Below are 19,340 nucleotides of genomic sequence, written 5' to 3'. Positions count from 1 at the left end.
AAGCATTGAACGAGTCATCATATTGAGATCCTAACAAGGACTCCAAACCCCATGTTCTTGGCACGAGTGTGGCTTGCAGTGCCTATAGTAAGAGCAAACTTCAAATAGGAAGGTCTTCTGAGTTCAAATCCTTTCCTATGACTTAGGTGTTCAATGTCCTTAACCTATTTGAGATTATTTCCTTACCCACAAAAATGGAGACAATGAGCAATCTTCCTCATAGGGGTCATTGAGAGGATTACATGAGACAATATGTACAAAGCTCCTGGTCTGCTGCCTATCCCATTATTCATGTTCCGTACATGTGCGTAATGATTACCCCACAAGTCAGTCTTCTCTGCGTCTTCACTGAACTTTCCGGGGTCACACAGTAAGGGCATGACCTCAATACAGCACCTTCTGGCTTCAAGCTTCGTGCTCTTCACCCACCATGAAATTGCCTTATTTATAAGTTGGTACCATTTGGTCCTTCTTTCCTGCTCTGGCATAGAATGTGTTGTGCCACAAGGAGCTTGCAGGAAGAGAGAGAAGTGGTTCCCTAAGTCCTTAGTAAAAGCTCTGGAATAGCCATGGAGGCCTAGAAATACCCTGAGACGCAGAGGTGAGCAGAACAAAGGAACCAAGTCACTGCATGGGGAAGAGGGTGCAGGCCCAGAATCAGAACTATGGAGTGCAGCCTGCTCTGGGCCAGTCTGCCACCGTGTGACGAAGACGACCACTTTGGGCATTTTTTTCCCAGAGCTTCGTGTTGCTTTAACTTTGGTCGCAGCACGTCCCCAGGGAGGGGGCATTGAAGGCAAGTGTTTATCCACCTGGCTGCCTTTCTCATTGTCTCCAGAGCCTCCTTTCTGGGAGGTGAGTCTTTCAGGCACCATAATAAAAATAAAGCTGATGGAGCTGGCAGCTCCCCCGACCACAGGGACAAACGGAGCATGCCAGCAGGTTGCAGAGGGGAAGGCAGAGAGAAAAGGAGGCCCAGGGACTGGCTGCTCTCTAGTTCTTCACTTCCTGCCTTACCTCAGCTGCCACGGGGGCCCAAACCTCCATGATCTTGGGCCTGCGCTGCGAGCCTCCCACCCGCTCTTTCAGCTGCCAGGTTTGCAGCTTCCGTTGCAATTAGTCACCCTTAGAAAGCACAGACCGGATGAGGGAGGCCACCGCCCTGCGTAAAGCCCCTTCCCTAACACTGAACCGTGGCCACCGACACCCAGAGTGGCTGCCCATGTTCCTGCCTCATCTGCGGCTCCTGTATGCTCCGGGTATGGTACCGTTCATTCTACATTCGAAAGTCCAGCTCCCTCTGGCGCAGGGCCTTCACATATGCCATCTGATTTGGCTGAAAAGCACACCGCCCTTGCTTGCTCAGCGCGTCCCCCTGCACGTTCCCCACCTCCGAATTACATGCCCCTGCTTCGGGAAAGCCTCTCGCCTTGGAGGGGTCCCATTGCATGCTGTCAGCCACGGTACCTTCCAGGAAGAGCATTTAGGATGATGGGTGCACCGGTCAGAGTGCAAGCAAAAAAGGAAAAATCCAAGCAGCCTGGAATGCTTTTAGCTTTCCAAGAAAAAAATATGATGTAGGTAATTAGTTGCACAGACGATGGAATAAAAACGAAATGGTGGAAAGTGAGGCAGACCCGATATCATCACCAGCAAGAGGTGGTTTCACTTCATAGAGGAGCCGCGGCCCTTGCCTGAGGCACAGGTGGAAGGTAATGCCCTGACCATCCATCCCTTTGCCAGGCCCTCTAAACTCACGCTAGTGCCTCTCATCGGCCAAACTCAGCCAGGAGCCTGTGGGACCAGGCACCTCTAACATACAGCAAGCTAGAAGGATGAGGATTAGATTTGAGGGGACAGAGGTCCAGGATCAGCAAAGGTCATTGTGTTTATTTTGCTAATCATTTTATTTAATGCAGTCTCTTCAACTTCATGGAGCTTGTCATAGGCTTAGACTTATTGATGCTCACCATGGTGTTCCCACCTGCAGAGTGGTTGTTAAATGAACAGTTTTGACTGTATCTGCCCATTCATTCTCTAAGTGCTGTGTATTGAGCAACTACTACATGCTCAATAGAGTGAACACAGCTGACCAAGTCCCTGCCCTCACGGGCCTTACAGATTAGAGGATAGAGAGTAATAATGGACAAATAATTACATGAAACAAGTAGTATGATAAAAAGTACCAGGAGGCAAAGTAAGAAAGGAAAAGGGCAGAGGACATCCTAGGTGTAGGCAGAGTGTGGGAATCCCTGGGTGGAGAGAGAATTCCAGCAGACATGGAAGAATGCCTGGAAGGCAAGTTGCTAAGAGGAGGAGACATTTGAGGAGTTCAGGGAGGTAGTTTTAGGGCAGGAGGTGACTGCAGAGTTCTTAGGACCTTGCAACCACTTTTACTTTGGATGAGAAGGGAAGACGTTGAATTCATGGGTAATGCAAGGGAATGAGTGAATGCTAGGTTGGCGCTCTTCCCTAAAGGGCTCCTGAAAGGTTTTGGAAACCTCAGGTAGTCTGGCTCACTTTGCATTAATTCCTGGATTTTTTGATGCCTCCCCAGGTTACATGTTGAGTCCCCAAAACATTTGAAATGTCTGCTGAGAGGGCTAATAAGAAATAGTGTCTCCTTGATAAAACAGAGTCCAAGGAAGATCAACAAGGGGACCATATTATCTGCAATAATGCACAAATTCTCTAGAAAGAGTGATTGAATATTTGCCATTCTTTGCAAGAGCTTTCCAACCTCTGGCATTCGTATTTCTGGGTTGTAGCATCCTTCGTGTGGGCTTTAATCCCTTCATGTATTAAAAGGAAATGGCAACCTCTGCAGAATTATGAGGATCGTTCATGATAAAATATTGAAGACAGTTTATTTAGTACCAGGCATTGGAGTAAGCACTTTATACTCTTTAGTTCACTTGATTTACAAAACAATTGTTGGCAACTGAGGCAAAGCAAGGTTCAATTAATTCTTTAGAGACAAATAGCTAATGATTTCATGACATCACTTCAAGCAATATACAGTCTTCAACTTTCAGATTAGAATACTGAGGTCCAGCTCAGAATGAGTGGTTAATTATTGTTTCATGCTGCACACAGTGCTAAGCACTCTACTGTATCTCCTGAATTTTGACAACACCCTTTGGGAACAGTGGATGAAACAGACAGGGAAAATACTAAACACAGACTTTATAAAAGAACAGAAAATCAATAAAAATTGTAGGAGGAAAAATAACATGATTGTATTAATGGTGTTTCAAGATATTCTATTCAGTCACCAAAAATGAACAACACCTCTTCTGAGCAAAATATTTGGAGCTCCCATGTGTACCAAAAAATAGAATTTGGTAGTATTCTTGTAAGCATTATTAAATACTGACTTTATACCACGTACTTACAATGGTAAATTGTTAATTGAAAGATGCTTCAAAGATAAGAATCATTAGGCTCATCTTACATATGAGGACTTGCAGATATGGAGCAGTTGAAAAGCTTGTCCAGGCTCACATAGCTAATTAAGAAGTTCTGGAATTTAGGCCCAGTGTCCAGAGGTACTCTGGAACCCACACAAATCAGACCAAAGGTTCTAACAGCTATACTGCTCTGACTATGCGTGATCTTGTCTGATCTCAGACACTAAGCAGGATCGGACCTGGTTAGTCCTTGGAAGGGAGATCAAAGCCGGGATAGTTGATTCAGGAGATCAGACAAAGTAGATACTAAAATTGGATGATGGAGAACCTTTTTTTTTGAGAAGCAGGGCTTTTAGGGTTTAACCATTGAATCCTCAGAGAATTCCTTGTTGTTAGGATATCAGCAGCCTCTTCTTCATCCTCCATCATCCTATCTTCTTCTCCTAGTGAAGTGTAGCTGTCTCACGTTTTCATGTATTAGCACTTAATTCCTGCCAATTATCTGCAATAATGCACAAATTCTCTAGAAAGAGTGATTGAATTCTTGTCATTCTTTACAAGAGCTTTCCAACCTCTGGCATTCGTACTTCTGGGATGTAGCATCCTTCATGTGGGCTTTAATCCCTTTATATATTAAAAGGAAATGGCAATCTCTGCAGAATTATGAGGATCATTCATGATAAAATATTGAAGACAGTTTATTTAGTACCAGGCATTGGAGTAAGCACTTTATACTCTTTAGTTCATTTGATTTACAGAACAATTGTTGGCAACTGAGGCAAAGCAAAGTTCAATTAATTTTTTAGAGACAAATAGCTAACAAGCCCAGAGCTGACACTCAAACCAGGACTCTGGCTCTAATGTCCTTTCTCTTCACTTCTCAGCATCGCTGTCTCTTTGCAAGTAAAGACACCACCCGTCAAGGTTCCTCAGACAGAAGGCACAGCGTGAGAGGTAAGAATTGTGAAAAGCAGGCTTCTCTCTAAAGGTGAACATCTAAACTTTGCCAAAAGACTTCTTAAAATTCTCCAGTTTCCAGTCATGTTCGACATTTGATCTTGGACATTTTAAATAACTTGCCGTTTCTGAGCATCATTATTTTAAATTTAATTATTCTTATCTGCAAAATAGATAATACTGACTATGACAATACAGGGATTGTTGATAATCAGGTGACATATTTTTATGTAAAAACACTTTGGGAAAATATTTAATAACATTTTAATAGTTTAATAAACATCAATTATTTCTTGTTTGAACTTGTAATTTATAATTGTTCTCACCATCATCCTAAAAGCCCAGATGGAGTCATACCCATCTCTTCTCTGGAAGCGCTCCGTGGTTAACAAAATCACTGCCACACTGGCCACCGGCTGTTCAAGCCCCCTGTGTGATCCGATAGCAATCTGCTTTTCAACTTTTCGCTTAACCCTTTGGCCGACCACTGGGTTCTAGCCTAACACAATTCTCAACACCATATTTACATGTTTGCTCTTCCTTCTTCTTGATCACACTTTTCCCTCCAAATGGATTGGCTTTCCCCTTGTCCCTCATCCAGAACAGTGTTGCCATTGAATGCATGGGTTTGTCTACATTCAAATTCCTGCCCTGCTGCTCACTAGCTGGGTGACCTGGTATTCATTACCAACATCTTTGAGCTTCAGTACCTGCTACGGTCTGACTTCTGTGACCCTCCAAAGTTCATATGTTGAAATCCTAATGCCCTCTGTGGTGGTGTCAGGAGGCAGCGCCTTGGAGATGATTAGGTTATGAGGGTGAAGCCTTCTTGAATGGGGTTAGAGCACTTCCATAGACCCCACAGAGCTGCCTGCCCCTTTCCTCATGTGAGGATAGAAGAAGCCTGTGATGTGAAAGAGGGATCTGATTGCACCACGCTGGCCCCCTGATCTCAGGCTTCCAGCTTCCAGAACTGTGAGAAACCAGTGTTTGTTGTTTATAAGCCACCCAGTCTATGGCATTTTGTTAGAGCAGCCCAAATGGACAAGAACAAGCCACCTCACTTGTAAATGAGTATCGACTTGCTGGATTTTTATGAATATTAAATAAAAGTATCTATAGACCAGACTTGGAATATTGTTTCACACATTGTAAACACTAAATCGTTATGTATAACAACAACAATAAGTAATTCTTACTCAAGCATGATTGCCCTCTCCTAGGGCATACGAAGGAATTTACTCTATGATTCTTGTTTGGCACTGAGGTTCCCTCTTTAGTATGGCAGATATATTCACAGTCAGTAAATTATTCAGTCAGTAAGTAATAGTCATTTCTGGGGCACCGGTTGTGGGATTTATACTTTGGACAGTGAGAATACAGTAGAGAATAAAGGACAACATCCCAGCCTATAACTTAAAATGTTTACTATGGGAAGATCTCAGAAAGAAGGGGATGTAGCTAACATAAATCATGAGGAGCAATTAGCTCCGTGGAAGAACAAACAATGCACAGAAAGAGAAAGTTCAAATGATCTGAGACAAGAACAAGCTTGGAATGTGTGTGGGAGTGAAAAATGTCTAGTGTGGCGGAATGGGGTGGAAAAGGTGGAGAATTGTGGGAGATGGGCTAGGAGAGACAGAAAGGGCAGGATCGTATACGGCATTCCTGGTCATGGTGATGATTTAAGATTTTGCTACACTGAGAAGCCGCCAAAGGGCTTTACGTGGGGGACAGATATGGTGAGATTTACAATATGATGAAGTTACTCTGGCTACTGGTGCAGAGTCGCCTAGCAAATCTGGAAGAATATGAGCAGGCTGTCTCAGTACTTCAGATGAGGGATGACTCTAGCTAAATCCTAAGGTTTTAACTCTAGATTCAACAAATCCATGGTCTTCCAATTTTTCTACCAGAATGTAATACAATATTTGTGCCTCTTCTATTCGCCCCCCAAGGCAAATAGCATTCAGCTATGCACATGTTAGGTGTGAACACTTTCTTAGAAATGAAGTAATGTGTGCTGAGGAAGTTCAAACTGGAAACTACAGGTGAAAATGAGCAAGACACCTGCTCTATCTCAAGATCAAAATATTCAAGAGACAGAAGGAAAAACAAGCCACCCAGTAATTCTTAACTGCTTCTATTTTTATCATTGCAAAAAATTTATGCACATCAAACATAAAATGCACTTGTCAGCAAATCTATCACATTTTCAACTTTTTCACGGAGCAGCTGATGCATAAAGCAGTTGGTTGCGTGCCACAAAGACTTTTAAATGACTGACTTTTGGCAAAGGCTGGGAAAATAATCACATGAACCCTGCTGTCTTCCAAAGATCAAGTCTGCTTCATGTCAGCTTGGAGAAAAAATTAAATATATAGCCAGAGAGTCGATATTCTCTAGGAAGTCTAAATTTAGGTAGAAAATATCCTGGGGTGAAGATAGAGAAATCCACAATTCAACTTATTATAGTTTCCCCCAAAGGGCTTCTCCTTTTGTGTTCCTTGTTGCATGGTGGTTAAAACACAGTTTGGGAGTCAGAGGTCTGCATGCCATTATCTATCTGACCTTGGCCAAGTTAATTGGCTTCTCTGAGCCTCAGGTTCACAGTGCATAAAATGGATAAAATATTTATTATAATGATAATAGCTAACAGTTCTTTAGTGTATCCTCTGTTCCAGACGTTGCCCAAATACTTCATGTGTGTTGACTCTTGTAGCATCAGAACAATCTTAGAAGGCAGCACTATAATTTTGCCCAGTATCACAAAAGAAAAAAACCTCAGTATGAGGCAAAGGAGTATTAATTATGTCACTGTCCCAAGTATCACACCTACTAAGTGGTAGAGTCAGGATTCAAAGCCATGGTTTATGGCTCAAGAACCTGAGATTTTCTTTGTTGACTGACTACAGCCTTTGGCTACAATGATGCTCTGCCACGGAAGGATGTAGAGCACAAAGTTCCTGTAAGGGTTCAGTGAGATGGTACATGCAAAGCAATCAGATCTAAGCCTGGTACAGAATAAGCAGTTAATGACTATTTATAATTTGTAAAGAACAAGGATAAATGACACCTATGGCACCAAAGCAAAATGCATAAAATGGATAAAATATTCGGTATACATATTAACAAATATTTATTGAATACTTAGTATATGTCAGGCATTGTTTTGGGTGCTTTGACCTACCATGAACGAAACATATAAAGATACCTACCCTTGCATGATTGACATTCTAGTGAGGGAAATAGGATCACATGGTAAAAAATTATCATAAAAAAAGTATATTTTATATTAAGATGTAATAAGTGCTCTAGTAAAAAAAAGGAAATAAAGAAAGAAAATAGGTGAGGGCAATCTTGCATGCAGGGCTGGTAGGGATGGGTGAACAGTTGGAAACTGTACATATGGTAGTTGAAGTCAACCTCAAGGCATGGGTGTGATTTGAACAGAGATTTGATAGAGGTAAGACAATGAGGCATTTACATATTTGTGGAAAGAGTGTTCCAAGCAGAAGGATCAACCAGGATCATGGCTCAAAGCAAAGGTGTTAGGGAAAATAAATGAGGCTGTAGTGTCTGTAGTGAAGTGAGCCAGGGATCATAGTAGCTGATGAGGGAGGTGAAGTAATGGGAAGCCAGTCACGTGGAGTTTGCACTTGGCAATTGTTCTTGGTTAAAGTGGAAAGCCAGTGAAAGGGCTTGAGCAAAGACATGGCAAATCTAAATTAATGCTTAATCACTCTGGCTGCTATGTTGAGAATGGCCTGAAGGGTAGAAGGCGAGGGAAGGAAGACCAGTAGGGCAGAGTTTGAAACAATCCGTTCAGAGAAGAGGGCTGCTCAGACCAGAATCCACAGTGCAGGAGGTGGGCAGTGGCAGAATTCTGGATGTGTGTAGGATGCACGGCCGACAGGAGTTCCTGAAGAATCACATACGGAGTGAGACAGAGGAGTCAGGGCTGACACTAAGGGTTTGGGTCTGAGCACCTCGAAGTAAGGAGCTGTCATATCCAAAGTGGAGCAGGTTTGGGGCATTCTTGATCTTTTTTGTCTCACACTGTATCTAATCATTCATAATCTATAATAAGAAAACTAGCAATAACAGCCAAAATAATACCAACATCTAATATTCACTAAATGCATATTATGTTCCTTTTCCTTGCTAAGCACTTTACTTGAATGACCTCATTCAATGCTGATAGTAAATCATATAATTTTTTATCTATGTGTTGACAGATAAAGAAAAATTAAAGCCAGTAAGATAAAGTAACTTACTCAAGGTGACACAACATCTTGTAACAAAGCCAGCATATAAAGCCAAACATTTCAGTTTCAAAGTCTGAAAGTTTGACAACCATGATAAATAAATATGCATATATAATTCTCTTACATGTTTCTAAATTCCTTCTGTTTTTGTTTAGGTTCATAGCCCTTAATCATTCTTTGACACAGCTAATGCAATAGCCTTATATCTGATATCCCTTCCTGGAATTGACCATTCTGCATATAACCAGACCAGAGATCTTATAAAATTTTCCAGCTTGATTACATCATTCCTTTGCTTAAATCCTTCAATACTTGCAGAATAAATTACCTACAGAATAAAATATAACTGCCTTACCAATTTACTCAGACCCTGCATCTAACAAGTTGATTGCTCTTATGACCACAGTCCCTCCCATCCTTGCTAAAAGCACCTTTATTTGGACAGCATGCCCAGGCCAGGGAACTAAGCTCTATCAGTCAATGACAGCCAGGATAGTGGCCTTAGTAGTTAGTCTAGGGGGAGCATGTGACCCTGCTCTTGCTAATGAAATAAGAGTAAAGTTGTCAGAAAGACTGCATAGTAACCAGGTGAATTCTAATTTCAGATAAATAACGGTTTTCCTTAGTATAAGTGTGTCCTGAACATTATTCTAAGCATGATTCACTGTTTATCTGAAACTTGTATTTAATGTGCATCTTGTGTCTTCATTTTTTAGATATGGTAACCATTAAAACAGGAGAAATACATTGGAGGCTTACCAAAATATTTTATAGGCCTTAAAAAAAAAAAAAGAGCGAGCTAAAGGGTATTATGCTCAGTGAAATAAGCCAGGCGGAGAGAGACAAGTACTGAATGATTTCACTCATCTGTGGAGCATAAGAACAAAACAAAAACTGAAGGAACAAAACAGCAGCAGAATCACAGAACCCAACAATTGACTAGCAGTTACCAAAGGGAAAGGGACTTGGGAGGGTGGGTGGGAAGGGAGGGAGAAGGGGAATAAAGGACATTTCGATTAGCACATATAATGTAGGTGGGGCACAGGAAGGAAGTATAGCACAAAGGTAAGTAGTGACTCTATAGCATCTCACTATGCTGATGGACAGTGACTGTAATGGGGTATCTCAGGGAGACTTGATGACGGGGCTAATCTAGTAACCACAGTGTTGCTCATGTAATTGTATATTAATGATACCATAATAAAAAAAAGCTTAATCTAAAAACAATAAATAAATAAAATTATATATATATATATATAAAGAAAAATAAAAGGAGAGCTTGAAGAGAAGGCCCTTTTGCCCCCTCTCACTGTCCACATATGGGGCACTGTTCTGGGGCTTTCCGACGTTGCCTGTTGCTTTGACAGCCATCTTGTAATAATGAGGAAAAAAGCCACATGATACAGCAGACATCTGAACCCAGGGCCCTAGTGTCTTTGAACCAGATCTGGAACTACTTGCTTTCAGATACTAATCAGAAGCCTGTATTACTCAAGGCGCTGTTAGGTGAGCTGTGTATTACTCGCCACTGATGGCATCTTAAAGGATAAAGACAGTTTATAATCTAATCTCTATTTATCTCTTAGTCCCACTTTTAGCATTGCCACCAATGAGAATGTACCATCTAGTCTTTTCAAATTATTTGTAATTCCCTGAACATGCTATGTTTACTCCCCTGGACTTTCACAAAAGATAAAATGTGTTTTTCTCCTCTAACATATATCTTGATCCCTCTAATAATCTGTCACCTGTCACTCATTCTTCAAAATTATGATCAAAGGGTAACTTTTCATTATATGTACTTATTTATTCACTAACCCATTAACTTGTTCAGCACATATTTAGTGAACATGTACAATGGTTTCCTCAGTGTGTTAGGTGCTAAGAATAAACAGTGAACAATGGACACACTGGGACCTTCTGTAAACTCACTTTCTGGTAGAATATCCAGATTTCAAAGAAATAAGTATGTCATGATCTAAGCTCAACCATTGAAAAGTATTAAAATAGAAAAATATAGGGTATAAAGTAATGAATCAGGGTTAACTTAATTTGAAAGTGATACAGGTAGGGGTCAAATAGTTTTTCTGAAGAGCAAGCATTTATGCAGCATGTTAAGAGAGATCAGGATTTGCCGAAGAGAGAACTGAAGAGAGAGAATTCTAGATAAAGGGAATTCAGCAAAGAGGATTTGGAGAGGGAAGCGGGAGCTGCTTTGGATGAGAAAGCAAAGGCCAGTGTGTCAGGAACATAACTTAGGAGGCCTGTTTACAGAATAACAGTCCCCTGCCCCAAAAATGCCCGTGTTCTAGTTCCCAGCAACTTTGAATATGTTGCCTTCACAGCAAAAGGAACTTTGCAGTTGTGATTAAATGAAGGAACTTGGGATGGGGAGATTTTCCCAGGTTATCAGGTGGGCCCTGTGGAATTACAGGGTACTTCCAGGCAGGTGGGAGGCAGGAAAAGCAGAGTCAGAAAGGGGTGATGGTAAGAGCGGAAGTCAGAATGAGGTGATCCCTGGCTGAGGGCCATGAGCCAAGGCATGTGGGCAGCCTCTTGGGACTAGGAAAGGTTTAGACATTGGTTCTCACCTACAGCCTCCCAAAAGGACTGAACCCTGCCAATACCTTGATTCCAGCTTCCTGGGATCCATTTCAAACTTCTGACCTCCAGCACTGTGAGATATACATTTGTTTTGTTTTGAGTCCCTACATTTTTGGTAATCTCTGATAGCAGTCACAGGAAACTAAAACCTGGGTATGAGCTGAAGCTACAGCACGAGGGTAATAGTAAGGACTTTGGAGCACAAGAGTAGATCCCAGGAGACCTGTTACAAGGGCATTACATTAGAGTGGCGGTGGTCACAGCCAGAGGAGGCTGTCACCATGAGATCTAGTTTAGGGCCATGATGGCTATTTTAGGACTACAGTGACCTGAACTCAGAAAACGGATGTGCAGTGCAGTGGACAAGGAGGTGCTATTTTTGACTCCCAGTTTTCTGCCTTAAGCAAATAAGGGAATGAAATTACTATTTGTGGGAAGAGAGAAAGTTACTCAGGACCAGATCTGTCCTAGAGACTTGGGGAGATCATGACATAAACGATAAATTCTGACAGAGATGGGAAAGGAGCTAGGAAAAAAATGTGTATGGGGACCTGGTAAGTGGGTCCAGACTTCAGATGAGCAATCAAATCTGGGGATGTAAATTCGTCAGCCAGATGGCGTTTTAGACCATGGGAGGGGCTGGCGACATTATGGAGAGACTACAGAGTGAGAAGAAAAGAATCTTAAATTTGAGAACATCGGTGTTTGAAACTCACGTAGAGCAGAAGCAGGCACACCACAGCCCCCCCACAAATTCAGGTGCTGCCTGGTTTTCTAAAGAAAATTGTACTGATACACAGCCACACTAATTCTTTTAAAAATGTATTACCTATGGTTGCTTTTCACCACAGTGGAAAAACTGAGTGGCTATAGCAGAGACCTTATAGCCCACAAAGCCTAAAATATTTATGATCTGACCCTTTACAGAAAAATTTGCCACATATGTGATGTAGATGATGAGTAAATAAGAGAACTTAGGAATGTTCAATGATAAAAATAAAATCCCTTTGTAACTATTGCCTTGATATCTACTTCAGAGTTAATTGTCCCCTCTCCCCTGTCCTCAAAGTGATTTTCAGATACCAACAGCATTTGTCACTTTATCCTATTTATCCATTACTCAACTGTCTCCTTTAACAGACCATGAGCTTCCTGGGGCACAGACGGTATCGTTTTTATATTCCCAGAGCCCAGCGGTGTCCGCCTCACATGGTGGGTGTTCTGGCCGTGCTTGCTCACTGAATGAATTCACATTGCAAGGTTAGACATCATAAATCAATACATATTTATTTATTTGAAGGTTTTTAGGAAGCATGCGTTTCTTGACTGATGGCAAGAGAGAATTTAGTAGGGCTGGTGTCCAGTGCTGGTAAAATAAAATAAAGAATCCAGCCACTACAAAAAATTTCTTTAATAATAATAAAGAAATATGACACAGGCATTCTCATGACTATGTGGGATTGCTTTCTTTTCCAAAGCCTTCCTCTTGGTCAATTAGTGAAGAATTCAGGTTTTTGGGAAACTCTCTAACCCTGAAAGGAGGATTTGGGCAATTTTCCCACAGAAACATTTTTCTGGGGAAAAAGGAATTTTTTTAAGGGGAAAAATGCATGCAGTTGAATAATATTTTGAACATTAGTTATAATTAATATTTGCATCAGAAATGTGTGAAGCTAACTCTCAAAATATAGACATGTGTGAATTAGGATTCAGCAGAAGTAACTTGTCTTGTTTAAAATTTCAAATGATGCGCAGATTTATGTTCTTTACAGGTGCATCTATTTGGAGTCAACATGCAACATGGATATTTTTGGAAATTATTCACTTTCCTGATTTTTGTTTCCATTAAAAAAAAACCTTCATCTTACAGTTTGTTTGTTAGTGAACCCTCTACCACTGTGGGAGATTAGAGGTGGATTACACTCAGATTTGCATACAACTTTATAAAAACACGGCTGCTGCAAATAGGATGGCCCACTCATACTGGATGTCCCTGGATATAAGTAAGAAATATTTCCCTGACATAATACTATTTTTTTTAAATTATTTCTTCAGAACTGACTTTATGTTAGTTCTTCCAGGAGCCCTTCACTAAATAGAAAGCCTGGAATACATTATCTGTCACATGCCACCAGCCACTGCCCTTTGTTCCATTGCACGCTGTGCTTCTCCTTATCATTGCACTGATATAAAATTTAATTTTCTGCAGAAAATTTATTTGCACTAATTATTTACATTGCCACAGAGTTGTTGCATAACTATTTCAAACCTTCACTGGTGTGCAATGGTAAATGTTTATTTAGCTCCCAATCTAAAGGGCTTATCTGATCTGCTCCAGGCTCACTCATGGACTGCGGGGCAGCTTCAGGTGGGCTAGGCGACTCTACTGATTCAGGCTGGAGATGGACCACCTGTCAGCTGATCTAGCATGGACTGTGCCTGAATAATTGGGATAACTCAACCCTGTTCCATGCGTTTCATCTTCCAACATGCATGGTAAATCCCGGACATGTTCTCACATCCATAGCAGAAGAATGAGGAGGAACAAGCCCAATCAGGCCTGCACCTTTCAAGTGTCTACTTGCACCACATTTTTAAAGGCTCTTCACCCAAAGCTAGTGACAGCTGTATCTAGAGTCAAGGGTAAAGAAGTCCCCACCCCTGGGAAGGGAAGGGGACTGCAGGGTCACATGAAGAAAGCATGAAGGCAGAGAAGAGTGAATAATTAATGCGATCAGTCAATTGCAAGACTCTACTAATGATGAGAATCATCAACTGGAGAGAATGTATTTAAAATACAGACTTTGGAGCCAAACTACCTGGGTACGAATCCCAGCTCCTCTGCATAAAAACTGCAACTCTGGAAAGACAAAAATACCATGTGATTCCACTTATTTGTGGAATCTAAAAATAAAACAAAATTAACAAAATAGCAGTAGATTCATAGACACTGAGATGTGACTGGTGGTTAACATGGGGTAGGGGTTGGGGTGCATGGGTGGGGAGGGTGAGAGGGATAAAGGGGCACAAAAATTCTCAACCATAATGTAAGTTGGTCACAGGGATGGTAGTAAAGCATGGAGAACATAGCCAGTGATTCTGTAACATCTTTCTATGTGGACAGAGAGTAACTACACTGGTTGGGGTGAGGATTTAATAATGTGGGTAACTGTTGAACCACTGTGTTGTACCTTTGAAACTGATATAAGATTCTATATCAACTATACTTCAAAAAAAACTGCAACTTTGGATGAGTTAGCCTCCCTGTGCCTTGGTTTCCTCATTTATAACATGAAGACAATAATATTACAGACTACATAGATTTACTCTGAGGACGAAATGTGTTATCACATGTACACTGCTTGAAATAGTACATGGTGCAAAGATACTTAATGTATTTAGTTATTAGTAGCAGAAGTAGTATTTTGGCTAGAGTTGAGGCTCAAGAATTAGATTTTGAATCAAAGTAGGGTTGATTCATAGGAAGAATTGGAATGTGTAATAAAGCTGGACGGCCACACCAAGTCTTAATTTTAGTAGCTAAGTATAATCAAAGATTAAACCCACTCATAACACTTCAGGGGCTTCTGTTCAAGGAATCTTTCCTCTGTGCATCTTTCTTCTGTGTGTCTAGCTCAAATAAGTGCTTGGTGAGACTTGATCCCAGCCTTTGTAAGAGGTAATATTTCCGTGTAATATTTCCATATAACACACCTACATAGCTTTCCAGGCAGTGGTGGTATAGTGGACACTGTTGTAGAAGGTTTAGGCCCTCATTCAAAAATAATACCATTCATACCCAGTTGCTGAGGAGTTTCCAGAAGACAACCCTAAACTGCCAGCCCTCCCTAGGGACCGTGTCATCTGCAGAGAGCTGCCTGTCTAAGGCTGCACCCTTTCTGGAGTGGCCAGTACCCAATGGCTATCAGAAAAGGTGTATAAAGACCTGCCTGCTGTCCAGCGTGGAGCAGCTCTGAAGCGTTGTCCCCACTGCAGAGCTCCCTGCAGTCTCCCCCGGAGGCCGCACCACGGCTTGGCCTCTTCCTCCTCAGTTCTTTACAGGTGTTGACCCCAAGACGACCCCAATGAAACTCATCTGAACGTAAACCTCCATCTCAGAGTCTGCTTCCGGGAGAACCCCAACTGAGAAGAGTTGCAAGAAAACCCAGGGAGCCATTCTGAGTGAGAGTCTGAGGATCCACACAGCGCCTTGAGCAACCAGCTTTGGTTTTTAACCGACGGCCTTTGTGCCATCATGGCAAAAGTTTCCTTGCAATAGCTTCTGCGTGTTACACTGTTTCTTGGTATGTTTCGATTCTGATTTCTTTTCCCCTGAGAGCAGTTCATGGAGAACAGCTCGCCCCTCTTCCAACTTGTCTGCATTCACAAAAATGGGGACGTGGTCTTTTCCATCCCCACTGCCACACTGCTTTTGTCAACGCCTTGTACCAAGTGGGCATATACTGAACAAACTGGCACTGGCAGTATTAACAGCTAGGGGACAAATGAATACAGGGTTCTAACTCATAAAACATTTTTTACCCTGAAGATTTTTTTTGAGTTCTAAAATATGCTCAGACACTGACATCAAAACACCAAAATAACGACAGTTTGGAGGCTGCCTCGCGTACAAGAAATCCTCAGCTACTAGAAAATAGCAATGCTTTAGGAAAGGAATTGAGAAAAGGAAGGACTGGCAACATTGGACTTATGAAATAATGTAATACACAAGCACTTAAGCCAGCAATTAGGCCAAATCGCAAAAGGCCATTTTGACGGGCTACTTGAGAATGCTATTTCATGTTGACCTTTGCGTTAGAAGATGCGGCTGCTGGCATTCGTGCATTTGAAGATTATAAATGTTAAGTGGAAAGGTCAATGAGGCAGGAAACGGTTCCTACTGGGCTTGTCTTTGGATGTCGGTTGCTGAGTATATTGAGAAAGCCATCTGCATTACCTGCGTTATGTGGTCGCTTAGAAACCCTGGAATCTGTTCACCATGCTCTCCATGGACACACATGCTCCACCATGACGTCCGTGTGCCAGTCTGAAAGTTCAAAACTCAACCAATGTTTCCCAGTGACTAAAATCCTTCAAAAGGCCTCTAACCTACAGGATAAAGTTGAAACTCCTTAGTGTGATATAAAAGATGCTTCAGTGACACCAAAATCTCTTATATTTTCTATGTGTTTTAACCTGGCCAGCAGTCCTTCCCACTTCTTCTAGTGAAAACCAGCTATATTTCTTTTGGGAGAAGGAACCATCCATTTCATACAGTTTCTTGGGGATTGTAAATCTCAAGATCCTGTCTGTCCTGCTACCAAGATCAGCATATGGCCCTCACAGGCCACAGGGCTTCCTTCAAGGTGGGTATATGAGGACCAAGTCATCAGTGAAAACTGGTGCATAGTTTTCGTGAAACATAGACTATTTCTTCTTCTAGTTTGGCAACCACTAGAATTTAGTCTTAGATGTACAAACCATATTTTTCATCATATGACATTATCCTGTTCGATTGAGAATAAAGCTGAAACAGTAACAGAAAAGCCAAGAAGAGAGAGAGAGGATTCCTTGACAACACTGCATAAACCCTAGGGTTTCATCTTGCCTAAAGGGAAATTCTCTCTCAGATGTCCTTTAACGCGATTCAATAAAATACCTTGTGAGCTTAATTCTTCCTGCCATTTGAAACTGAATGAAGCCTAATCTATTCTATAAAATTTATTATCTCAGAGAAGTTGTACAAGCTACTTGCACTGCTTAGAATGTTTTTATCCAATATTTGACTATTTGATCAACTTCTACTCATTCTTCAAAACCCAAGTCAAATGTCAACATGTCTGAGAAGGCCTTTCCCTACCTTCCTGCCCTCCACCCAAGAAGGGGGTTGATCTTCCCCTCTTTGGTCCTACTTCTGTCTTTTTACTCATTTACTGGCCATGATACCTTTCGTGTGTGTCAGATTTTCCCACTTATTTGGAAAAGATTTTAAAGTAAAGGTTGTGACATTTTCTCATCCTATCATTTTTATTCCTGCAGCCTGTCAGAGTTTATTAAAGGTTCACTGATTTTAAATTTGGACTCCAGTAAATTGTGCATTAATTATATTTAGATTTAGATTTGTAATTTATATTAAGCCTCATATGCTTACTGAGCATGTTCAAGGATACATGCTAAGCAATAAGTGTGGATAATGAAAAGTGTTTTAGGCATGAGTACTGCTATTTTATCCATGTTAAAAATAAGGCAACTGAGGGTCAGAAGAGTTAAATAATTTGTTCATTTCCACAGAGAGAAGGTGAGAGAGTCAGGATTCAAACTCAAAGCATTCTCACACATTGCTGATAGAAACGCAGGATGGGGCAGCCTCTTTAGGAGCTAGTGTGGAAGTTTCTCCTACAGTTAAACATACACTTCTCATACAACCAGAAGTTCTTCTCTCAGGTGGACTCTGAATGAAATAAAAACTTAGGTTCATATGAAGAGCCTACACATGAAGGTTTATAGAAGATTTATTCAAAATTACCAAAAACTGGAAACAAACCAAATGTCACTCAGCTGGGGGATGAATTAAAACAAACAAGTAAACAACAACAGCTGTGGTACACTCCTATGATGGCTATTTTTTTAAATTATTGATACAAGCAAAAAAACATAAATCTCAAATGCACTTTGTTAGATGCAAGAAGCCAGCCTCATAGGGCTCCATGCCATAAAATTTATTTTATATGACATTGTGGAAACAGCACAAATGATTCAGAGACTGAATCAGTTATTTCTAGGAGCTGGGCATTGGGGTGGATTTGACAAGAAAAAGGCACTAGGAGTGTGTGTGTGGTGGAACTTTTCTGTATCTTCCTTGTGGTGGTGGTTACATTTCCATATATACTTACCCAAACTCAGAGAATTGTAAACTATCCTCTCTAAATTTTACTGTACCTAATTGTACACTAAGTAAAAAATGTAAAGGAAAATAAAAAATAAACTCAGCTCCAGGGCAAAGTTAGAGTAAGAGTGTTAGCACACAGCCCGAACCTCCCAACTGCTTAAGTGCATCACAGAAGAAACTGGGTGAACTATTCCGACACAGAACATTTTTCCATGACATAAAACTTACTCAGGATCATAATCAGATTAAGATCAAATTAAAAATAGAGTTATAGAAATGATATTGTCAATGGAGATAGAGAGAAAGGACAAGGAATGAGGGAGAGAGAGTCAGTCAGCAGACAATAAAATACAGCCGAGCGGAGCACTTTTCCTGCAGTAGGTCAGTCTGGTGGTGGTCATTGAACTTGGCACTGACTGGAATCAAATACACAGAAAATCTATCATTTTTTAAAGGAAGTTTCAATGGCAAGACCCAGTAAACCTGAACTAAAAATTTTTGCCAAAAATCTGTCTGCCTGATGGAATTTAAGAATGGCCAGGGACTGGTGACTAGAGGGTGTCTCCCATTTTCAGCTTTCAAATGGGAACACTTATCATAGTATGTTAGGTGTCTGGGAGTGATCCCTAGGCTTTTTGTTCATAGCTCTCTGGACCAAGAGAAAGGTGTCTGGACTTCATGTAGCAATGATTTAGTAAAATGTAGGGATTTCAGACTTTGACCATGTAGAGCTTATTTTGCTCAAATTTGGAATTTGGGTTGCCTCCCTTGGGAAAGGGATGGCTCTGCTCTCTATGTGGGAAGAAGAGAATAAGAGAATGTTTGACCACAATAATCTGTGCTATAGGTGTAATCCTAAACACAATCTATCTGCTCACCTACCTATTTCAAACTCTTTGTGTTAAACAGGACCATGTGACTACATCAGATCAGTGGGCCGTGGGTGGCAGGGAGTCTGTCATTTCTTGTCAAAAGTAATAAGACCTAGTGCTATCCCTTCCTTTGCCATGGAGGCCCAGATGTTCTTGCATTCCAGTTGACACAGTTACTAGTTGGTAGCGTTTATATCAGCTGGTCCCTGAGTAAATCAAACAGAACTCTCTCCTCTACCCACCAATATCAGCAAGCAATAGACATGTAATATCATAAAAATAAACTTTAGTTGTAATAAGTCACCAGAGCAATATCTAGCTATTCTCACTAAAACATCTT

This window comes from Manis javanica, chromosome 5, assembly GCF_040802235.1.
Source record: "Manis javanica isolate MJ-LG chromosome 5, MJ_LKY, whole genome shotgun sequence".
Classification (NCBI taxonomy): Eukaryota; Metazoa; Chordata; class Mammalia; order Pholidota; family Manidae; genus Manis; species Manis javanica.
Note: the sequence above shows the minus strand (reverse complement) of the source record.